This window comes from Sciurus carolinensis, chromosome 2, assembly GCF_902686445.1.
Source record: "Sciurus carolinensis chromosome 2, mSciCar1.2, whole genome shotgun sequence".
In the NCBI taxonomy this organism is placed as follows: domain Eukaryota; kingdom Metazoa; phylum Chordata; class Mammalia; order Rodentia; family Sciuridae; genus Sciurus; species Sciurus carolinensis.
In genome coordinates this window covers 33459486-33485854 of record NC_062214.1, presented here as the reverse complement: position 1 = coordinate 33485854, position 26369 = coordinate 33459486, and the positions used below count along the sequence as shown (strand labels likewise).

The window sequence follows — 26369 nt, the reverse complement described above, 5'->3', positions numbered from 1 at the left end:
AGCCTCAGCAAAAGTGAGGCACTAAGCAACTCAGTGAGACCCTGTCTCTAAATAAAATATAAAATAGGGCTGGGGAATGTGGCTTAGTGACTGAGTGCTCCTGAGTTCAATCCCTGGTACCCCCCCAAAAGAATCCAATACTCAATATTTTATAACACTGTATTTTCTTATTCCATGCTTTTTGTATTATACTTAAGAATGCATCTTATTAAAACATACATTTTCAAATGGCCCATAGCTAATCTCTTTATAATTGCTGTATTAACATCTCTATCCAACTTTCTAGCACTGGTCTCTCCATTCCCTCCTTGATAAGAAATACATAAATACCCACATGCCTGCCCCATGAAGCAGCTCTGGAGTATAACCTTCCTGTTCCAAGTTTTTAGTTCCCTACATTTCAGATTTGCTATCTGACATCCATGCTCCTTGACTCACATTTTAGTTGGTGCGATGGGATCCTGTTAATGGCTACTGACCTCTGTTACTCCTACTCCATTTTGGCTTTGATCTTTGCTTACCTTCAGGTGTGGCACGTCGGAAAACAAGATCCTGAAAACTTTCACTATCCAAAAAGATTTGTAACTTTTTGTTCCCTTTGGTCTTTGCCCATTGATACTTCTCTGTTACTTTCTCAGATTCTGACAGTCATATAGCACACATGATTTATTAAAGTCAAATTTCTGCCCAGTGTCCTATGTGAGTTTGTAATTTAGGTTCCCATCATGACACTTGTGAGATTAAAAACTTTTTGACTTAAAAACTACTATTATAAAATCATTAGACCTATACAATAGTACTATTGAAACTATTTTTAAAAATAAAAATTCTACTCTCCCTACCATATGAGGATGGAAAGAAAAACCAAAGAGGCCTCATTTAAAAAAATGAATTGGCCAACACCTCAATCTCAGACTTCCCATCTCTGGAACTGTGAGCTTCAATTTGATCTAATGGAAGTCATTCAGAAGATATTTGCCTGTTCATCTGATGGAAAAATGAGTTTTTAATTCATGTCATGAAAATTCACATGTTGATGAGAAAAAGAAAAATACATTAAAATAATTTAAAAATTCTTACATTATTGACAGATATCTACAACCAAGCACCATAGAGAAAATATCATTTTTTGTTCTTATATGCATATAACCCATGCCATGTTAATGCATGCAAGCAAATATACATATTTGTATTCATATTATATCTAAGAATTATTATCTGGTTAACCTTTAAAAATAAAAGTTTCATTAATAATAACCTATTAAAAACGAAAAACCTGGGACAATTGATAAACTGAAAAACAGATGTCATCTGAAATTATGCCAGATAAACTGAGGAATAGTCAGTCTTGACAGGTATGATGGAACACACCTATAATCCCAGCGACTCCAGAGGCTGAAGCAGGAAGATCACAAGTTCAAAGTGCTCCTCAGCAACTTAGAGAGACTCTATTTCAAAATAAAAAATAAAGAGGGTTGTGGATGTAGCTCAGTGGTAGAGTGCATATGGATTCCATCACTGGTACTAAAATAGAGTCACTGTTTTTATGAGCAACCTGAGCTTACAAAAAGTATTTTTAGATCAGTTGTCGTGAGTTAGATGGATTCATTATTTCAACTCTATCCTTTTTGGAATTTCACCCCTATAAATAACTAACCAACATATGGAAACTCATTTACAATGGACCTGGTGTCCACTTGAACACATCTTCATTAAAGCTCTGATTTTTCCTGAGAAGTGATTTGACTTAATAAAATGTGTAATTTTCAAGTCAATATTCATAGAGTACTTCCTTGTGAATGGTTTGGTATAAAAATGTAGCATTTCCATATTAATATAGACTAAAATCAGATTGATATAGATAATTCCACATTAAGAAGGAATGAACTGCATTGAGAATGACTGAATTGCTTATAAAACCTACAATGACTTAGACAAAATTGGGTGGGGGCTATTATCAGACAAGGAAGTTCAAGTCCACAGAGCTAAGCTGACTCAGGATTGCTAAGTATTACCAAATAATTTTTTCATCAAATCTTTTTGTTTTAAGCAAATGATTGTTTCTAAGATTCTTGTAAACCAAAGAAAGAAACCCCAAAACAGAATACTGTGTTAAACCAAGTTATAAATGAACAGTACTTGAGTAAGAAAGGAAGAAGAAAAGAGAGCAGAAGAAGTACATAGACTGTAATGATCTCATTCCACATCCCAGCACTAAAACATCCAAAAAATCAAGTTAAATTCTCCAGTTATGCCAAGACCCATTCCCTCAAGAAACATGGAAAACAGAGCTTTCCCAGTTGACCATTTTGACAGCTCCCTCCAATAATAATAGCAAGTAATTTGCATGTAATCTAACCCGCCCTTAATTAAATTGTTACCCCATTCACTCTCTTAAAGGCCAACTTATTTCTCCAAACAGATGGGACATAATTACTTGCTCCAAGAGATTGCTTCTCCACTGAGCCAACTGTATTCTCCCTCATCTCTCTTCTAAATGCTAAAATTTCCAAGGTTCTCTTGGAGAAGAATTAATATCACTGAGCAACTCAACAATTTAACAAAATTGTCCATAGTATACTTAACAAAACAGGATACAGTTTATGGAACATTTCACTTGATAGCACAGTAATGAGAAATTTGTTACTAAAACGCTTTTTGTTGTTTTTTTTAAACAAATACCAAACTGACTAGTAGGTTGTATATTGCTATTCTTTCTACTCATTTCCTTCCCTGAGGAGAGGATATAAACCTTGACTGTTGCTTTATTCACCAATTGGATTAATTCAAGATGGCAGGGTAATGAAAACTAATACCCATTATCCATTTCCCTACATCCCAGTCTATGTTTCCCTGATAGTCACAGTGGGTTGGGAAAACTACTGAGTCTCAAGAGGGATTCCTGCTCAACTAGAGAGGAAGAAACTAAAGAAAAGAAGCCATCATGGTGGAACCACTGTTGGGAGTGTAGGGCACTTCTCTGTGTCGTCTTTCTTGGGAAAAGGCATATTGTTTATAACCGTAATAACTATCCAACCTCTTCCTTCTTGAGAGAAAAGTGACAAAATAGCACAATGCCCATTTATCAATGCCACATTGGCAATTCTGGATAATTCTGTGGTCCCCTATATTTCAACAACTTTAGGAACCAAATATTTCAGAGGCACACAGTTGTATTTGTGCTTTATTTTGGCTTGATTTGGTTTTCTGGTGATTTGTAGAAAAAAACGCTTTAAGGTTAAGGTCAGAGGAAAACATAAAAGCAGTAGAAAGGAAGAAAACAAGAACAGAGAGAAAGGAGAAAGAAGAAGTAGGGGGTTGAGGTATCCACCTCATCTGTTGTCTTCTAATTAAGTAACTTTCACATGTAACCAACCAGATTATAACTAATTGAAAAATTAAAAGAAATTCCATCCTTAGATTTCTTGGGGAAAAAAAAAATCAATGCTACTTTTTACTTTTTTACTTTTTCCAGTGCTGGTGGGAATTAAACCCACTATCTCATGTATGCTAATTTATACATGTAGCTCATCACTGAGCTACACACCAATCCCATCATTATTTTTGGTACTTTTTGATACCTGGGGTCACTGCAAGTCTCTGTTTACTCTGAAATTACATGTAGCCATGCAGTTTGTTTTGACCAAGGATATGTCAGCTAAAGGGGTCTGTGGCACTTCTGGGCAGACATTTTAAGAGCCTGTGTAGGATTTGTCACTTCCTCTTTCCTTCTGCTACTGCAATTGGCAACTTGGCAATAGGATCACTCAATCACTGGGCCTCAGGATGGAGGTGATACAGGGCGCAACCTGCAATGGAACCATAGCTGGACTACAAAATCCATTTTTTACTGTCAAGCTCATCTGCCAAAAACGAATGAAAGGGATGCCTTTCAAGTACAATCTCTATGTCCCTTGACTCTTCTCTCTGTCTCTGCTTCAACCTTAGAGACATCAAAAGTGTCATACTGAGTAACAGAAGAGGAATGGAAGGATAAAGAGGGAAAACAGTGACAACACCACATTTCTCTACCTCAAGTGTATGAGTCAGGTAATTTAGATATCAGTTGAGTGAATGAAACTTTTACATTGAACTTTCCTAGACTCTCAGGATTGTTCATCAAATGTTTACTATTATCTAAATTATTTTAAATACTTTAATATGTAGATGAGAAATTGTATTAGTCAGGGTTCTCTAGAGGAACAGAAGCCACAGAAAGTATGATTATAAATAGGGGATTTAGTAGATTGGCTTGCATGACAAGAACCTGGATAGTCCACAATGGCTGTCTGCAGCTGGAGAGTTGGAAGAATCAGCAGCTGCACAATCCAAGATGCAGAAACCCCAGAATAAGAGAGATCAAGAGTACTACCCTACTCTGAGGTCAAGGCTTCTGGAAACTCCCTGGAGAAACATTGTCAGAGTCCCATATCCTCAGATGATTAAAGCAGCAATCAAGAACCCATTCAAGAAGAGCCAAGCTTGCATCTGCATCTGCTTCCATGTTCTTCCAGCTTTTATTCCATCCTATTGGGTGGTGCTGCCCACGCTTAGGGAGGGTCTCCACTTCAGTTGACTATCCCACATTCCAGTCATTCCTAGACACACCCTCATGGACACACCCAGAAGCCTCTCAATCATCAGCATCTCTTAATCCAATCAAGTTGACAATTCAAATTAACCATTACAGAGATATATTCCCAGGATTTAAAATTCAGAAAGTACAAATCTTTTACAATAAAAAGTGTCCCTCCTACCCCTGATGCCTATCAGCCCAGATCCTAACCCTCAAATTCTAAACATTCTTTTTTTAGCATAGTCATGTATGTTTCCTGGTTTTCTTAGATGTGTATACAAGAAATACAAATATACACCTTTTATTTAATGATAGCATAGTATCTATACTGTCATATTTTAAATATTTTTTAAAAAGAAAGCTATTTGTAAATATGTGATAATAATCTAAATCACAGGAATTTTCCAAGAAAAGGGGAAAATAAATCAATAGAATTCAATTGAAAAACTGTGAAATGTGGAATACAATAACTCTCTGTTCTCACCAAACTCATTCGAAAATTATGCATGTGACCACATAGGATTCAGTAGGCAAAAATGCAAAAGCTGCTGGGCCCAGTGGTGTACACCTGTAATCCCAGAGGCTCAGGAGACTCATGCAGGAGGATCTTAAGTTCAAAGCCAGCCTCAGCAACTTAGTGAGGTGCTAAGCAACTCAGTGAGACCCTGTCTTTAAATACAATACAAAATAAAGCTGGGAATGTGGCTCAGTGATTGAGTGTCCTGAGTTCCAAAGTTCAATCCCCAGTACTCCCCCCCCAAAAAAGCGAGTATTTTTGAGCATGATTCTGTGGAGCATGGATCATCTACATTCACTTCACAGAGAGAAAGGTGTCTTCTGGCCCTTTCAGTAAAAGATAAGTAGAAAGAATAGGAAAGAAGAGACAGGGGTCAAGAAGAAGGAGATGATGCTGAATTGCTTATAGTAGAACAAAAGCATATTGCCAGCAATTTCAGACAAAGGAAAAATCATATGCAGTGTCTCTAAAGAAAGGAAGAAATGGCAGATCTAAGAAGCCATAGGACATGGTGAGCGATCTAAAGGTCAGTCTAATGAGTTCATATATCTTATGGATGTGTTGGAGGAAGTGTTTGATTAGATTAATGTTTACAAAAATAATTTTCTGGAATTCTGCTACTTCTGGGGTTCACTTTCTGGTCTTTTCCTATAATAACTAATTTGATCTTCACCTTAATTGCCAACTTGGATACTCAAATGTCACAGGACATACAGCTGTCCAGCAGAAGGATCACGCGTGCTGTTTTTCCCTTTAGTCATGCCCAGGATTGGTGAAGACAGATGATAAGCCAGAATAGAGAAGAAAAGGGGATTAGCCCTGTTCCAAACTTACAGATTTCTTATAATTTGAGGAAACAAAAGGAAGAAACTTGAGACGGAGATAAAATAACATTAAACTAATTTTGCAAATTTATCCTGCACTGGGGATTGTCAGTAGAATAGCAAAAAAAATATTACAAGGAACTGGGGTTTTATACAACTATTCTATCAGCAAGTTTTGTAAAAACTCTGCAAAAATATCTGCAGAGTAAACTATTTTCACCAAGCGTTGAAAAGTAGCAGTTAGAAAATGATTTAAAACCAAAAATGGAGTAGTAATTACCAATTCACCAATCAGCAAAACTGAAATTTTTTTTTTTTATCTATAAGAATGCAACTGTTGACAGAATAACTGGAACATGGAAATGTTTAATGAATAAATACACTTAGGTGAGGGCATAATAGATATGCACTCATTCATAATTTTTGAATGAGTTTGATGAGAACAGGGAGTTATTGTATTCCATTTTTCACAGCTTTTCAATTGAGTTCTATTGATTTATTTTCCCCTTTTCTTGGAAAATTCCAGTGATTTAGATTATTATCACATATTTACAAATAGTATTCTTTTAAAAAAGATACTTAAATTATGACAGTATAGATACTACGCTATCATTAAATAAAAGGTGTATATTTGCATTTCTTGTATATACATCTAAAAAACCCAGGAAACATACATGACTATGCTAAAAAAAGAATGTTTAGAATTTGAGGTAACGGACCTGGGCTGTTAGCATCAGGGGTAGGAGGGACACTTTTTAATTGTTTACCGTACTTAATTAAATGCAAGTCAATGTGTCATAAAGCATATATGCATTTTATTTCCTTGAAATGAGGATACAGGTATATGAATATCTTTGAAAATAATACAGTAAAAGATTTTGAACTGTAAACATACCCATCTGGCCTTGTCAATTGAAAATGTTAAAAAATTAATTTTCAGAAAATTATATGGCTATTAATACCACCTTTATCATTAACTATGACAGTGCTGACAGGAATAAGAGAAGATTTAAATGTCAGAGTAGTTCATGTCAAGTATTTTCCCTTCCTGGAAAGGTTTAAGAATATATATTTTTAATAGCTATGCTATCTTTAGAGCCAACTCGTGGAACACACTTAATTTTAGTTTTAAATTTATGTAACAGTATTTTAAAAATAAATACAATGCAGGAGTGGTCATTACATTAATAAGAATGGTAAATAATAGCAATAAAAGGTATATAAGTTAACAAAAGAAGTGAAGCTATTTATCATAAATATCATTTAAACTTCTTATTATTTATTTTTTGAAACTGCAGTCCTTCAAAGAAAGTATCAACCTTGGAAAAATGAAATGAAATATGGAAATCAGACAAGCAAGAAATATACATACTTAATAAAATGTTTTTATACTCATTTTATTAAATATATGTATTTCTAATATTATGTCTTATATTTTAAAAATAAAAATATATAAATGCATATAATGCATGTATATATGTATGCTTTTTAAAAATGGTTGCATATTAAATATATGTGTATGTATATATGTATATATGTGTATATATTCTTTTAAAAAAGAATATATATATATGTATATATATATATATTTATATACATTGGTTCACTTTCATTATCTTTTAAGGAGATAATTTATAAACATGTGTTAAGATTTTAAGACTGCTGGGTAAGTTGGTGCACATCTGTAATCCCAATGACTTGGGCAGCTGAGGCAGGAAAATGGCAAGTTCAAAGCCAGTGCCAACAACTTAGGGAGGCCCTAAGCAACTGAGGGAGATCCTGTCTCAAAAGAAAAAGACTAAGTTTACATACTAACAAGTCGCAGTTGCTGACTGAGGAGGAATTCTATTCCATGGAAGAACTGTGCACTGGGGGCCAAGACTACAGAACTGTTTCCTACAGCTCACTGCATGGAATTCATTATAGATTGACACTTTGCTTCCCTATCCTGAAAATTCAGGGTTGCTGTCCTCTAGTTCAAGGTGAACTGAAGCAAACTGGCAGCAGCTCCTCTATAGAGGTGTCCTCATGTGGTGGGCCAGGTTCAGCAAGCCCTCCTAGAAAGGTGCAGTGAAGGTGGGCTGGATGCTGACTGCTGCCCTGGGCCTTTGCTTCTACTACAGAAGGCACTCTGTGCTTTGTACCTTCCAGGAACACACACTGAGCATCTCTACCCCACCCCTGTGCATTTGGTGCTGTGCTGGGCACCTAGGCAACAGCAGTGTTGTTTCAACAGTGTCTCCCAGTCATGCTGACAGCTGGGGATGGAAGGAACTACTAAGTAAGTAAATGGAGCAATGAATTTGGAATTATAAATTGTGCCAAAAGATAGTAGCACACAAACCACAACTACAACAAGATAATATGAATTTAAATTATAATCCAAATTCCCTAAATGTCATGGACGAGCATACATAAAACAAATATCATTTTTTATACATTTCCTATCTGTTGGCTTTTCACTGAACATCTGATACAAAAGTATTTGGCAGTGAGTCTGTGTATGTCTGTGCCTTCCTATTGACGAAATAATTATAGTTATGAATTTGCCCCAAAGCAACTACTGCATAATGGTGTGCTCTATTTAATATTGTTTTGATGTTCAGCAGTCCAGGTTAATCTATGAGAAAACATCCCTACATAAAAGATACAAAATAAAGGAAAATACTATGAGAAAGCAATACTTGTATTTTTCTCAGAATATTGTTCTTACACTTACTTGAAATATCCCATAAGTACTGATCTGGAAGTTGACAGTATTCCCATAGTTGTTCCAACAGGTGTTAGCTCAACCTACATGAGCAGAGCAGTCCCACTGACCTGAACCCAAATGACAACTGGGTCAAACATGAGTTTGGGCTAGTTCATCATGCAGCAGAAACTAGCTCACTGTCCACAGGATTGCTACTTCTATAGTATCACCTTTCCCTGATGTAGCACAATTCAGGACTATCTTTATTGCATCATCCTTCCTTTGAGAATGTAATCTCTGTGACTACAAGGACTTTAGACATCTTTATTTTACCATTGTATTCCAAACTCATACAGGAGTTCATAGCTATTAGGTGGCCAATAAATATCTGTGAACTAAATAAGTGAATTTACTTTGTAGAATTATTCTGAAGGTTAAATAAAATGACGTGAATGCATATTTCACTTCTTGACTATTTAATTGACTATAGGAACAGATGTTTTTTGTTGGTAACATTATCTTCCGAAAAAATAAGCAATGACCAAGTAACTAAAAGATATTTAGAAAGTAATTATCATATACAAAGAGAGATGAGGATCTTAAGTACTTGAAAAAATATGTACTAGACCAGCAAATTAATGCAGTGATTAAAAATAAATACTCCCTAATAAATAAGGCTGGATTTCTATAATGAGTTCCTTGAATGTCTTCAGTTTATTAACTGATCTTAAAATTGCGTGAAGAATTCAAATATTTTTCCCATGCTTTGTTTGTTTATTCAAAACATTCTGTACCTTTTCCAAGAAAAATATTTTATTAATCTTAATATTTTTTTGTTTTTGTATTCATACAAATAATCATTGTAATCATCAGTATGTCAAAGCATGCTTTGATCTACATAAAATCATCTAAAACTATAATCCAGTAACCACAACCAATTCATTTTATGGTCAAATGCATGGTTAAATCTTTTATAATTAATTGACTTGCAACTGTCGTGAGCTGCCTTCACAAACTAAAAAATATTTGTCTTGTTTTTCAGAAAATGCCAAAGATGAGATGCACAATTTGGATAGCAATTTTCTCCTCAAAACATATTTAATAATTGTTGGCAGAATTGTCTTCAAAATATTATCTTCTGAGTTACTTTCCAAAATTAATTTTAGCCAGATTGTATTTACCTAAATCCTCATATATCATTTTGAAGTTCAATAACAAATATCAGATGGGTATTTTAAAAGTTCAACAATGCATTTAATAAATTTTTAAAATTTAAACATTTTGCTATTGATATATATGGGCAGAACTTATACCCAAAATAAAGATACAGATTTGTTTTTTACTTCCAAAGTTAAATGTTTTTTTTTCTACATAAAATGTATAAGCCTAAATAAAAATTTAGTAGACATTTTCTCTTCATTTTAGATCAATTAAGTTTATTAGTACATCTAATACATGATCATTTTGCACCTTACCTAACTACACATATATTACATATGACATTCACTGTAATCCTATCAGTCCTTTAAAATTTTGCCAATTAAGCTTCTAAAATCATCAAAGTTGTTCAGACCCAGCCTACAGAGACTCCATATATATTGGCTTGTCTTTAAGTATGTCCTGTATTTCTTTGATTCAGTTTCTCCAACTGTATGTGACATGATTTCATGCCTAACTTTCATTATAAAAATGAACAGAAAGGCTGATTTTTAAAGTATCATTAGAAATATAAAGGTTTGACATTAAGTTATACTATTAAAGAGAAGACTATATTTTGTGTGGAACACAGGTTACCTTGATTCATATAATGACTTATGGTCTGTATACCAGTCTTTCCCTGGTGTGATTTCTAACTATACCAGTGGAAGACAGCATTAGCGGGTTGGGAGTTTGATAGCATGTGCAAGGCCCTAGTTTCAATTCCTAGCATGCGAGTGTGCACACACACACACACACAAACACATCAAAGATCAAGCATCCTGGGAAGAAAATCTATCTCCCTAAGTGACTTTAAAGTATGGACTGCTGGTCTTATTCACCAGCAAGTCTTAACTATGAGAAAGAGAAAAAACTGAGAAAATCTCTAATTGTTAATTATTTTAGAGTGGAAATACAAACGAGCTATCCCACTATTTGAGAGAGTAAGTATTCTTTAAATGTTTCATTCTGGGGCACAGCTTCACCAAAGTGTAAAATTCAAACTCTTCATTTCACCTCATTCAGTTCACAGTGAACATTTATTACATGGGGGAGCAATACTAAGCACAGAGGATAATACTGCAAATACAAAGGCAATGTGCACACTTCATATGGCATGCATCTTTCAAGCCCAGTAAGAAAAAAATGAAGAGAACCTAATAAGTATAGAAGATAATATTCTATCGTTTTAAGAATTATGAATAAAGCAAACCCTGACTACACTACAGAGGCTTTGGGGGAAGACCTCTGTGTTACTTCTGGTGGTCCCAGAAGACACTGTGGGAAAGTGACAATTTTGTTGATCTGGGAAGGTCTAGAAAAATTGCAGAGACATGGCATAGTTAATAAAAAAGGACCTGAGGCAGGAAGGCATTTGAGTATTGAGGCCAAAGCAGGTCAGTGAAATGATTAAGTAGGAAAGTTGGGTAAAACTGAATCAAGTAGTGGCCTGTCCTGTTCCAAACAGCATCTGAGCTTAGAGTCAGTTTAGGGACTGAAGGCAGCAAGTTGAGGTCTGCATTATGACTTTATTACATAAGGACTGAATCTGTGATCTTGCCTTAATCTAAGACTTTGCTTCTGTAAGTGTAAAATGGACATATTTCATGGGATTGTGATGAGATTAAATGAAGTTATACAAGTGATGGTCTTAAAATTGTGACTTCCCATATTTAGCACTAAATAAATATTAATGTCATAAATTCATTGTTTTTATTTTCCTGCTAATGGATTCACCTCTCTTCTTCTTTTCCATAAGATTAAAATTTTTTAAAAAAGCAAGATATTTTGAATTAAATCTCAAAGGAGGAGGAAAGAAATCCCAGAGAAGGGCAGAAAAGTAGAAGGAAAAGGGGGAATATGTGTATTGAGTATTAAGGACATGATGTTTGGTCTTCTCGCACACTGAGTCTCAGTCATCCTCCAAGAACCTGGTGAAATGGGTATCTCCTGCATCTGTATTTTGCAGAACATGAACCTGAAGGTCAAAGGTTAAGTTCACATCCAAGGTCCAAAAGAATCAATCCAGTGGTAGAGCCAGTGTGTAAATCAGAGGTGCTGTAGAATGGAAGGGAAAGCAAAATAGAGGGAGAGGCAGGTAAGCAAACCAGGGGAAAGTGTGACTAAGTCCTCTCCCTTCACTTGATTTTAGTAACTTGCTTTTATCTCCGAGTTTAGAGGTTACAAAGCAGAGCCGTGTTCCCCTGTTAGCTTTGCTCTTCTTAACACCTCTGAAGTACAGGTCACTATGGTAATTGTTGTCTGAGTTGTTTTTCAAGAATTTGGAGGTCACTTTTGACTATCTCCAACCAGGTGAAACCAAGGACCCCTCCACAGGCCTGCACAAGTGTCAGAGGACTGGAAAACTCCACCCTCAGAGCACTCTGATATGCCGTTTTCTGAACATGTGTTCTACAAAGTGCCATGAAGTTGGATCATGCATATCAAGATTGTGATTACAGCACTGCCCCCTGCCGCTGATCACCTTATCCCAGGCCACCTACCACCTGATTCTTTACCCACAAAACCCCTAGAAAGTGGCTTCTAGGGAATAAACTCTCCTTTTTTGTAAAACTCTTTATTTCCAATTATTGAAATACCACATAGTAGGCAAATGGGCCTCCTTGGGTGATGGGGAAAATACAGTGGAGGAATAGGCAATTTAATTGTGTTGAAGGGAAGAGAATTATAGAACTTTCTGAGCAAGTAGAAACTTACATAAAAAACTGTCAGAGGGATCATTTTGACACATTTAGGAAGAACACTCAGAATTACAGACTGAGAAAAGCCTGTTTTCTCTCCTGTTTTAGTTGCTAAGGAATTTAACTCTCTTTGGTAGCTTGCTTTTTAAAAAAATTTCTGACTTAAGAGGAAGCTGGTTTCTGCAATGAAAGAGCATCCTCAAGTTCTTAAAATATATTACTGCCTTTAAAAATATTGTGATGAATCATGGCATTTCCCCACAACAATAATACCAGACCTATCTTGTCTAGAGTACATTCTCATGACATTTTGGACAAATTTCCTGGTAATTGTTGTTTTAGAATTCCTTAAAGACATAATTGAATCTAAAACAAATGTGAACTTCTACAGAAAAATCTAAAGAACGAAATGGAAAACTTTTAAAAGCAGAAGGAAAACAATGTTCTAGAATTTTTTCTTATAATTTTTCAGTTTTTCCAATATTCAAAATTTGATGTTTTAATTCCTTTTCAGAATCTTCCTATTTAGAAACACGGGTTTTGACAATCCAGGGGAAGGACTGCTACCTGAAACAGAACTGCCAATCATGCTAATGCACAGAACTCTGAAAACTTTATGAGACTTGAAGTATCACCACCTTTCCATTTCCTAGGTTCTGAAAACTATGGAAATTCAATAAATTTTCCAGAGACAGAAAACACACCAGAGTCTTTCATCTGTCCTTTGGAACCTGTCATAAAATCAAACCATTAGCTAAAATCCAATGACTTATAATCAACATGTTAGAATTTGATAAAATTAATTGCATAACCTAGACAAGAGAATTTAACCAATGATAAATTTGCTTTTGTTCTAAATGAAAACTGATGGAAACAAGTTTTTTTTTTTTTTAAATGTCTGTTCATTGTGGTCACTTTTCCAAATGATAAAACAAAAAGGTATGTCCTCGGTGATCAGAGATAGAGAAGTCAGTGAAAGATGAGATCATGTAGGATTGATTGAAATGGAAAATCATAGTGTAGGGATAGACTTTTGCAAAAGGAGAGAGCTGGCCATTAATATTCACGCCTTGAAGATGGAACGTATGAAATGCAGGAGATGATCATGGGACCACCATTAGGGAATATTGACACTGAAGATATTTCAGTGATCACCTCCAGAAAGAGAAAGAGATTGGAGATAAGAAAATGACAATGGGGGAATTTTATTTTATCTGAATTGTTTGAACTTTTCACTCTTCACAATGAGAATGTCTTACTGATGCATGTAGAGAATTAAAATTAAGAAACAAAAAATGAGCATATTTAAAATGAGCACATATACTATGTTGACAATAAATAATTAATTAACAATATTAGTATAAATAATATATTAATTTTATTAAAATAAACATTTAAATAAATATGTCATAATTATATACATATATAATAACTTTTGCTTTATAGAAATAAAGACATGCACTTTTCAAGTTCAAAACTAGGTTGATAAGGAAAATCTACTTCTGGGAATATTTGTGCTTGGGTTTAATCATGTTACATATTCCAAGACAGGTATTGTTCATTTCTGACTTATGTTTATATCCTGAGTACAGTCATTTTCTCCCACTTTATCACACTGACACTTAACTCACTAAGTTACTCAGCACTATCGCTGTAGAAGGAAATCTAACTAAAAAATATTTCCTGTCTAAATTGTTTAGCATTCTACCATGTTATTTTGAAAACACACACACATGAAAAGACATTTAATTATGCCAGAAATTTCCATAAAACTTTCTTTGAGGCAAACTTACAAAAGACCTATTTGAACAGTTTGTCACCAGAATTCCACTTGGAGGATGTAGTTAGCAATGCAAATTACATAAAAGTGAATGACTCACACATATAGCCAGATAAGTTCTCTACAATCCAGAGGAGCTGTATTCAAAAAACCAAAATAGTGGAACTCTATGTAAGTCAACAGGAAGTAGGTAATTGGATTTTATTTTTTAACAGAGAGAAGCTGGTTGGGGAAAAAATGATTAGCAAAGCAACCATTTATTAAAAAATGAGCATATTTGCTAGTAAATGATGAAGCCAATAAACATAACCCAATTTGACAAAAACTTCTTTAGCTCTAAACACCTTGAGCCAAGAATATGCACTGATTTCTGCATCAGCTTAGTCATTCCCACTTCCAGTCAGCATGGCATAAAAGGGAACAGAATTACCCTGCTACCTGAAAGAACAATAACAACAACAACAAAACAGCCAAAATACATTTAAAATTTTTTATTATATAGAATATCAGGCAACAAAGAATAGTGATCCTTGGGCAAAACTAAACAACTGAAGTGAATCTTATGCACAACCCAATATGTTGTCTTGAGAGACTGAATAGGGCAGGAAGAGCCCAGGAATATCCCAGGGATTCCCTGTGTTGAGGAGGTGGGGCTGAGAATCTGGGAAGACTGAAGCAGAAGGTACAGAGAGTACTGGAGAAGAGAGAGCTTTGGAGAGAAAGAACTCTGGAGATCTGCACAGAGTCCCACAGAGCATTCTCTGGCCCCTGGAAGCAGCCTCAGCAATGTACCAAAATCCTGTTTCAAAACAAAAAGTAAAAGAGACTGGGGGGTCTAGCTCCTGGGGTTCAATTTTTATATTGCAAATAAATTAAAGGCCTGGAAAGTCCCGGTAAAGGTGTGCTCTGTCTCTAGAGTTACTTCCTTACAGGGACATAGGGGCTTAATTAACCCCAAGTCTGAGGAATACTAAGAAAATTATAGAAAGGGACATGATAATAAAATTGCTCAAACTTGTGATATAGAGAAAATCTTAGAAGAATAAATAGAAAAAGAAATATTATGAAAGCAAATGAAAACAGAAAAGGAAGCATTAAAAATGGATGCATTTCTTGAAAGACATAAACTCCAAAACCTCACTTAAGAAGGAGTAGATAACCCAGACAACTCTATATCTATTGAAGAATTTAAATTGGTACCTAAAAATATTCTCACAAAGAACACTTCAGGTTCAGAGTGTTTCACTGATGAATTTTACCAAACATTCAAGGAATAAATAGTACCAAGCCTATACAAACTGTCCTGGAAAATTGAAAAAGTGGTAATATGCCCATCTCATTTTATGAAACCCTCCACCAACACCACAAAAAATCAGGGGAAAAGAAAAACCAGAGCTCCAACGTAGGTGTTGAATTGGAAATAAAATTTTATTGAACAGAATCTAATAATATCACAAAGAGCAAAACAGCATAACCAAGGCAGAGCTTGATTCCAGGAATGTATAAATTTTTATCACTCAAAAATTAATTGACATGGGCTGGGGTTGCAGCTCCGTGGTAGAGTATTTGCCTCACATGTGTGAGATACTTGGTTGAATACTCAGTACCACATAAAAATAAATAAATAAATAAATAAATAAAGATATTTAGCCCATCTATAATTCAAAAAATATTTTAAAAATTAATTGACATAATTCACCATAATGGCAAAGCAAAGGGGACAATCATACAATCATCTTGGTGGACGCAGGAAAAAGGTTTTAAGGAGATCTCACATACATTCCTAAAAATAACTAAATGAACAGTAGGAAGTTTCTCAGCCTGATAAAAGACATCTGCAGAAAGCCTCCATCTATATCATACTAAATGATGAAAGACTAGATGCTTCCCTCTGGATCACGAACAAGACAAATGAGTCTGATCATGTCATCACTATTCAACATTGCCCTAGATTAGAAAAAAAGAACAAGATGATCATCTTGTGGAAAGCCCAATCAAATATATAAAATTTAACTTAAAACTACCACACAAGTTTGCAAAATTGAAGGATTCAAAATCAATGCACAAAAATCAATTCCATTTCTACATATGAAATACCACCTAGGAATTGAAATAAACAATTGCATGAAGTACCTAGTATTTAGGAAAGAGTTTGAATAAAAATGTAAAAGATTTTTACTGTGAAAACTAAAAAAAGAGACTAAAAGAAATTCAAGAATTAAATAGAGGGACATACCATATGCAGGAGTAAGATAAATTATTTTTTAAAATAATTATTATCCAAGTTAATCTTAAATATTAAATGCAATATTAAACAAAATCTCTAATTTTTCATAGAAACTGTTAAATGAATTCTATAAATCATGTGGAAATGGAACGAATCTAGACTCAATACAATTTTGAACAGGAAGATAAATGTGGAAGTCCAGGATTACCTGATTTAAAAAATTTCTATACAGTTACAGTAATCAAGACAGTGCAGGATTGGCATAATGAAAGACAAATTGATCAATGGAAAAGAAAAGAAAAAGTTGAGAAAGAGACATACCTGTACAAGCAAATGGTTTTCAATAAGGGGTAAGGGACAGTTCAGTAAAGAAAAACCCGTGTTTCTGACAAATGTTAGAGGAACCTATTAAAAAGTAAAATAAAAAGAACCCACCTCACACCATACACAAACACTAACTCACTTTACCTAATGTAAAGTGTAGTATTTAAACTAAAAAATAAATTATTAAAAAAGAGGATAAAATCTTTAGGTAAGGCAAAGACAATATATAATACTAAAATCATAATCCCTATGGGAACAAATCAATAGCTATACTTGATAAAAGTTAAATATTTGTTTTCTTTGAAAGACAATGTGATGAGAGTGAAAAGATAAGACAGACTTGGAGAAAATATCCACAAATCATATATCTAAAAAATAATTTGTATTCAGACTATATACAAGTAGAAAAATCTTTAGAATTCAAAATAAGAAAACAACTCTCCTCTCCAACTTGGCTGATTTGGACAGTCACTTTTCTGCAGAAGGAACCTAAATGGTAATTAAGCAATAAAAAAAAAAATTCCTCACATCATTAGTCATTAGGGAAATACAAATAAAAACCATACTGATGTTCCGCTATCTACATAATAGAATGGCTAAAATGAAAAAGATCCTAGCATACCAAATGTTGGCAAGAAATTGGAGCCACTAAAAATCTGGTGTGAACAGAAAATTATACAACCACTTTGTAAAACAGTTTGGCAGTTTCTTAAAAAGCTAAACATAAATCTACCATATAATCCAGCTGAACAACTGCTTGATACTGATCTACAAGAAATGGAAACATACGTCTTTCCACAGGATTTATGGAAACTTTCATAGCAGGTTTTTAAACGATAACCCATAAACTGGAATTGAGTTGTTTTCCTCAACAGGCAAATGCTTCAGTAATCAACATAAAATACCAGTAGTTTATGAACAATGAACCTTTATTTCTTGCTTACACAATATCCACTGGGGTAGCTTTGGACCTTCACTCTGGACTCTGACTGAGAAACCTAGGAGATTACATGGCAGAACCTTTTAATGACTCTTAACTGATTTTCTTAGAAATAGATTACATTGTTGCCTTCATAATTCATTGTTCCAAGCAAGACACACAGCAATGGGGTAGGGAGGATCATTTTTTTGAGGGAAAGGCTTGGGATGGAAGGATAGGTGGGAGCTGCAGCAAATATTTTGACAATAATAAAACTTACCACAGTACTAGAGTCTTCTGTTCTCTGGCTTAAGATATATTTTTGGGTGGTGGGGAGTACCAGGGATTGAACTCAGGGTTATTCAACCACTGAGTCACATTCCCAGTCCTATTTTGTTTTTTGTATTTTATTTAGAGACAGGGTCTCACTGGGTTGTTTAGCACCTCGAAGTTGCTGAGGCTCTGAGGCTAGCTTTGAACTCAAGATTCTCCTGACTCAGCCTCCCGAGTTGCTGGGATTATAGGCATGTTCCACCGTGCCCAGCTCAAGATATTTTTATGCTGCATTCTACCTGCATTTTTCTGTCTTGCCCCAAGAAATAGCTGGATCACAGTGAGGATGCCCTCAGATACCAGCATGGAGGAAATGTTCTTAAATTAAATGAGCCAGAGACCTGATCCAATGGAACCAGTGGGGCCCGGAACTTCCTAGAGAATCCCAAATTTTAGGGCGACGACAGTTCTTCTTTAGACTGAGATATAGAAGTTTCCAGGGTGAACATGGTCAAGTTTAAAAGCTCATTTTCAAACCAATACTGTTAAAAACATAAGAACTTTACAGAATCATCTACTATGATTGGCAGCATGGCGTCTGCACTCCAACCAACCTTGTAGTGTGGCAAAGGTTGGTCAGAGTACCCTGCCTAGTCCTGTGCTGCCTCTATGGATTGGCCCTAACTCATTTTTGGAGGCAGTTATGATTTATCTCCAGCTTAACCCAAACCAGAACTTGTTACAATGTAAGCATTTTGAAGAATCTATTAAATTAAAGGTATCTTTCAGACTCCAAGAATTCAATGGAGGAAGCGTGGGGGCGGGGGTAGAAAAGGTGTGTAGCCATGTTATGTTTTCTCCAAAATGAGAAGTTGTATAAATATATGAAGGCATTTTGTTTCATAAGATTGTTTATTTCTCTAGGTCATTCAGCTGAAATATTTTAGCTATGTAATACTCACTTTTGATGAGAAAAATAATATTTAGCTTCCAAGGGAAATTTCCTCTGAAATCTCAGCATGTTGTTCATTCCACTGCAAAAGATATATCCGATATTCTTCCATGCTCTAGATGAGACTGGTGTACAGAAGTTTATTCATGGGGTCATTTATGGGATCAATCACAAGCCCTTTTTCATCTTCCCACAATAAACTGTATGTAGTATCCCCTTGGGAGCAGGATCTTTATTCTACCATTTTTGGTGCCCAGAAAACTCCTAGCAAAGTTGCACACGCTTTTAAGGTAGTCAATAAATATACAAGGAATAAATTATTTAATGTTATAAACTCTGCTTATCAGTACCACATAAAATAAGGTATTTTATTTAGGAAAATATTTTCTAATCTCCATTTGTCTTTTAACATGCCACTGCCAAGATTAAACAGGTCTATGAACCTTTGCCATGCTACATTTTTCATAATATAACCTATCAATTAAATGTTGATCTCCATGCCAGCACTGTTAGGATAACGTCATTAAGTCTGGCAAATTGACACAGATTCAACAAATTCCTCTATTTGAAGTTTTACTGTGTTTATTAGCAAAAGTAGAGTTACCAAATGCAGTTTAATGAACTGCATTAAATAATGTACAATAAATACTGATACTATGTTTGATAAGGCAACACATTTTCAAAATGCCCACTTGTTTTTTATAGAGCATTAAGTCCCCTTCCACCTGTTGCTGGGGATGGAACCCAGGGCCTTGGGCATACTAGGCAAGCACCCTACTGATAAACTATACCCCTAACCCATAATTAAATGTAAAATGATCTAAGTGGGTCTAGGAATGCAAATTCTAACCATTGCTTAAGTGCATTAAGTTTCCTGAGAAATTTCTATTAGTCAAAAATCATAAAGTAGATTATTCTGAGCACAGGTCATTTTAAGTATGAAACTTTAAGTTGAAAGGTAGCCTTGGCTATGTTCAGAGATCTGATATCTTCACATTTTTTACTTTATAATACTTAGGTTTCCTAGAATGGAACACAGAGATGGAAATTCTTATGGCTGTGATTTACTGAGGCAGAGTCTCAGGATATGCCTGTGAGGAAGTGAGAAAGGCAAGACAGACCAGGGTTAGAAGCCAGGCAAAGATTTGGAATGCACACGAAGCTGCTCCCTGGAGCTCTTGAGCAAAAATCCCATTTTGAGATAAGAGAGATGCGCATTTACATATTCCTAAGTTAGGAGAGCTGTTACATATTCCCTGGCATCTCAACAGCAAATCATTAGCAGCCGCAGAGTGCTGCGTGAACCAGTCTAGGAACAGGGAAAAGGGTGGAGCAAAAGTACTCAACTTTGTTCAGGCAGAGACTTCAGAAGTGAACTGTCAGGTATCATTTCATGGAAGAAACACTTTTCTCTAAACAGACCTGAGGTAACTATAGAAGGTCTCAGGAGTGTAAGAACAGATGGTTCTAGAAGCTTCACATATCCCCTCCCTGTCTGATCCAAGCCAATTAAGAAAGACTTGGTGTCTTTCCTGGTGTTGAAGAATTGTAGCCATTCCAGGGAAAGTAGAGGACAGCTAATCCTACATTGCGAAGTGTTTCTGAAAACCCTTCCGAACCTGGGTAATCAGTACAGATGATGATTGGAAAGCCAATCTCCTGGAGGAAGCCCCACTTGAGAGGATTTGGACTTATTTCTATAAACCTCAGAAGTGCTGATACAGGTGTTATTAGGAGACATCCACTCTATTCTTCTAGAAAGTCAACCAATTATGGCGAAACCAGTACTTTGTGGAAAAAATATACTGTTCACCATCTATTTTGCAAATTCTAGAATGTTTATGAAACTCTTCCAACATATCATATAGAAATATTTTTAAAAAATATAAAAAAATAAGAACAAGGGAAAAATAACTTGAGAAAAGCAATTTGTCTTTGGATTCTGTTTTGTAACTGGATAAGTTTTTGAATTCACACATACAGACATGCACATACACATTGATACAAATATGTATGGCTAATATTCAATAATACAAATAAGAGGGAAATAGTAGAAGTAATTTTTTCACATAAAGCAGTTGAAACATTCATCTCCCTGTCAAAGTGCAGACTGTTGCTTTTCTAATAACATTCAACTCCATGATGGAGATTTAAGGGGATGTGCCTCATGGAATACCAACTCTTGTCACATGCATTAAGATTGGATTAGAATTAAATGATATATTTCTATATTCACAGCAGAAATACAAAATTTTTAGAAGGTACTCTGATAGAAAATGTCAATAAACAAATATAGTCTAACTCCTGCATTCCTGACGAAGTATCAGGAAGTCTTAAAAAAAGATTTTGGAAAAAAAGCAATTGAAAGAAAAAAATGAAAACTATGTTTAATAAATGCCTGATAATTTATCATTTCTGAATTTCAAAAAATTTTCTGACTTGGAAGTTTAAAGTGGGAAAAGTAACTGGCTTTTGACAAATTTGTACATCTGAATGAGTTAAAATCAAAGATATATGAGGAATTTAATTGATGGAGTTTGTATTTTAATCTGCTTTATCTCTTTTGCATAAAAATTCATTTTTCTTAGTGTACTGAGACAGCTTGATGAGCTTATCACACTTTATCATGTGGCAAACAAATTATCAGTCAGAAACCTCATTCTCAGATTTTGCCACTGGTGCTCCATGGCCTTGATTTAGGTTCTGGGGATACCATAATAAACAAAAAAGATTGGGCTTGTATGGAGTGTATATTAGAGTGGTTTGCTCAAAGAAGATTGGGGTATATTGTTCAATTCCATAACACATTTTCCATGTTCCTACAAAACTATTCAGAACCTAAAAACAATGTGTATATAGACACTAGTGGACTATTTACATTTATCTCTTTGGAGAAGTTTCACTTTTATTATTCATCAAAAGAAAGATCATTCTAGATATGCTAATATATACAAACTTTAGGACTTAAAGTCTGAATTTCCTTTAATATTTAGAAGGTCTTTGGTAGAACTACAATAAACACAGTCTGGTTGTCTTTTCAAGTGCTCCTGGCTCTGGATTTGATTAGTCAATTAAATGTACTCCCAGTTGGTTAACATTGGCTTGGGAGAGAAAGGTACATCCATCAAGAACATTTTAAAGTTTATTTATTCTGTGAAAGGGAATAATAAATCAGTTTATTTGCTTATTACACAGTAACTGATGGGTAAATGGGAGCTATAAAAGGTTTGAGTAATATGGGAAAACAAGTTAGAAAAGATAGATTTGTTAAAGATAAAAGCAATAACTTGCATTTGAACAATCAAGATATTACTGTATTTGGCACCTATTCCATAGTGTCAGTTCACACTGAGGCTTATTTTCTGTTTCTTTTCCTTTTTAAAATATGGTACTGGGAATCAAACAGAGCCTCATGTATACTAAGCATACACTTCTCTACTGAGCTACATCCTCAGCCTCTTTTCTTTTTTAAACTTCTATGTATCTATGTATCTACATATCTATCTATCTATCTATCTATCAGCTATCTACCTATCTACCCATCCATCCATACATACAACTGGAACATAATAAATGTACATATTGATAGGGTACAGTGTAGGATTTCAATACATGTATATAATGTATAATAATGAGATTGAATTAATTTGTGTATATATATATAAACATATATATCACCTCAGACATATATCATTTTTTTCTGTTGGAAATATTCAAAATCTTCTCTATTGACTTTTAAAAAAATATTCGATGAAATAGCATCAATCATGATTTTCTTACTGTGTACATGGATGCTTCTTTTTTGTATTGATTCTTTTTAGCTATACATAACATTAGAAATCATTTTTACATAATTATAAAGCACAGAATATATTCCATGTTCTTATCAGTCCCCAGTACTTCCCCTTTCCTTCTCTGCCTCCCTCGCACTGTTCTTTCTCTCTATTGTACTGATCTCTCTGCCATTTACTTATAGTTTTTGTTTTGAATTCGTGTCTTGTGCATGTACATGATGGTGACATGCATTGTGGTATATTCATACATGTACACAGGAAAGTTAGTTCAGATTCATTCCCCTATCCTTTTTTCCTTATCCCATCCCACCTCCCTTTCCTTCATTCACCCATACTCCACTAATCTTTCTTCTATTTTTTTAATCCCCTTCTCCTTCTTCTTTTGGATTTCATATATTAGAAAAAACATTCAACCTTTGACTTTTTTGGGATGGCTTATCTCACTTAGCATGATAGTCTCTGGTTCCATCCATTTATTGCAAATGCCATAATGTCATTTTTCTTAAATCAAGACACAAGTCCTCTTATACTTATTTAAAAAATCATCTGCACCACCAACTAGCACAGTGTTATTTTACTTTAACGGGTGGATATTGCAAAGAGCACTTATAACTGCCAATTTTAAGAAATAAGTAACTGTCTGTAAATGGAAATTTCTTATGAAAGTTTATAACTAATTGTATTTTCAGTGGAAACAATGACTGTTTTGGTCTTACCCACTCCAGTGCTTCCTATCTGGCTTTTAATCTCAAAACCACACAGTAAGCTGCTGCCAATTACAAAACTATTATTATTCAACATAAAACAAAACAATATACCACCCAAGTCACCTAAAGTTTAAGACTGTAGAGGTATAAAGATGGTGAGTCAGGCAGTTAATTGGGAATTCAAGAATGCTCTAAATTATGTTCCTAATGAAAGAAGTGAAATATCAAAAACAAAATTTAGAACAAAACCACCCATTATTAATGACCAATCTGATAAGAAACATAAGTGTGAGAATAGTGGATTAGTTTTCAATTAGCTAAAATGCACTGACATAGGGGAAACCACCCCCGATAGAATGTTTTTCTGCATTAAAAGTACCTTGAAAATTTACAACAATAGGTGATTATGCAAGCCTGTAAAAACTTTGAGAATGTAGGTTTAAGGTGCAGTTACAGAAATGGGTAGGACAGAAAACAAATGCTAGCAACAATGGCATTCCCCTTGGCCTGGAAATGCTTCAGGAGTTTTATTTTCCATATAAAATGCTCCAGAGATTTTCATGTCTACAATGAAATTAATTTTTCTCACTCCTCCCAGTTTATCATTTCACTTGACACTTATAATTTCACTGACACTTATAAACATATGAGCAGATTGACATTTGAATTCCATTCAGTAAAGTTTATTTTTTATATTTTTCTTCCTACCACTATATTTCTTTTTACTTTAACAACCATAAAACCTCCTCACAGATTTACTTGAACAAAATTTCTATTTCCTAACACTGAAGCATTGTTAATTAAATTTTACTTTCCCTGTTACAAATGCAAATAAAAATAAACCAGTAATCAATGAACATAGGACTGATTATCTTGCCACTCCTATTTTATATACATCTACCAAAAAAAAAAATCTTTGAAACAAACTCTTCAAAGAAGGATAATTTTAGAAGTACTTCCAAATCATTTCACATAGCATTAACGGCACAGAATCAATCTTTTTATTAGAAAACTTTTCAACTCTTGCTTTCAATGTTGTGAACTAGAAAAAAAAAAAAAAGTGCTGCTAAGTCAAACTTTTCCTAATGCTTCTCTGGTTTTTTACAACTGTGATGGGCTGGCTGAAAAGGTTCACAGATTCTTTAACTCATTTCCCATGGAGAGGGTATTCTGTCTCCCTCAGTTCTGGGTGGGATCTGGCGTACTTGACCAATACAATAATACAGGGGAAGAGATGCTGATCTAACCCCAGAATGGGCAAGCCTTAGGTGATTGACAGCTTCTGCTTTCAGGATCCCTGAACACCTTGAGGTGCTGGAAGATTAACTCACTGGAGGTCACCATGTTGGAAAGGTCATTGGAGCAACCTTCAGACAGGTCAAAGACTGCAAGAGAAATGCTTGACTACCCGCAACTCTCCCAGTCCCCAATTCAGTGTGAAATGGCCACTATAGAGCTGAGATTCATTTTCTAACAGGGCTCTATTCATGACCATGGCAATAACAATAATAAAATGATTGTTTTAAGTCTTAAGGAAGTTTATTATGTTCAGTAGATAACTGAACCCTTCTGTCTTGGTTGGCATCACCTCTCCCAAATACTCATGTACATTCTGCATCTCAGTGCATTCCTCCAAGATCTAGGGAGGATTCTAGTAATATCTCTGTAGACCCCAAATCTGTGAGTCTGGGGTAGAGTGGTCTAATATTTTCAATACTTTCCATATGAGATTTACTTATATTCCATACCTGCTGAGTGGAGCTCCTTGCAATAAAGGTCTATTCTAATTCTGTTCAGGTTTTCAATTGTTTTTTCCTGTGAACACTGGTAAAAGCATTTTCCCTTCTAATTCCTCTCTCCTCATTTTGACTTCCAGAAAGCTTAGGGACAAATAATGACTTCATTAGAACATCTATTCTCTAAAACTATAAAGAGTTCTCTGGAATCCATATTCAAACCTGGAGGATGCCACAGTGAACAAGCTCTCTTGGAGCTGGTGAATTAGGGAAGACAGATAACACTTCAACACAGGAAGATACCAAGAAACTTGCCAATTTTGAAAATGTTCTAAAGAAAACAAAGCAGAGTGAGGTGACAGAAGGTGATTGAAAGCCAGTTCAGACAAGGTGGTCAATGAAAGTATCTCTGAAAAAAATGACATCTCAAAAATGACACATGCAACAACCAAGAGGGAGTTATCAAAAGACCTGGGAAACTGACTGGTCCAGGCATAGGGAAGGGTATGTGCAAAGGCCCTAATTTGTGAATCAGCTGGGATGTTAGGTCTGTGCATTTGTGTTTTGTTTTCTTTGATCTTGGTTTCCTAATTCATTTCTATTTTTGGGTTCTAACTCTTATATGCTACCATTGTTTTACTGTGTACAATAAGCTTTGCCTCTTCTCTTTGATCTCTTATAGAATGAAGCAAGATGGGCAAAAGAATTGCATGATTTTAACAGGAAACTATTATTTGCTTTAAGGGCTAACACATTTTGCAAAACATTTTAGAAAATTTAAATGATCTGGGGGTGCAGCTCAGTGATAGAGCATGTGCCTAGCATGCTTGAGGCCCTGGGTTCAATTTCCAGCACAGAAAAAAAATGTTAAAATTAATTTAAAATTATACAAATTTAGCATTTGAAGTTGGCCTCAACATAAGTAAAACAGGAGTCTTATAAAACTTCCTTTCAACTTAGGGGATTGGAGACTAAAAGTGTATATGGAAAAATTTAAAAATATTTTTGATTAAAAATATATTTTAGCATAATATAATATGATATTATCATATAGAACTATAAAGTGGCTAGCATTAGATTCTATTCTATTTCAGCATTGTTTTAACTCAAACTCAAATCAATTGCCCCAATATTGCTCAGAAGTCTAAT

General features: G+C 34.8%; 1 protein-coding gene across 3 annotated transcripts in view; it reads right to left on the bottom strand.

Annotated features, from left to right (window-relative positions):
* The window catches only part of Plcb1 (phospholipase C beta 1), a 710759-nt gene that overhangs the window by 363734 nt on the left and 320656 nt on the right, over positions 1-26369 (bottom strand). The window lies entirely within an intron of this gene.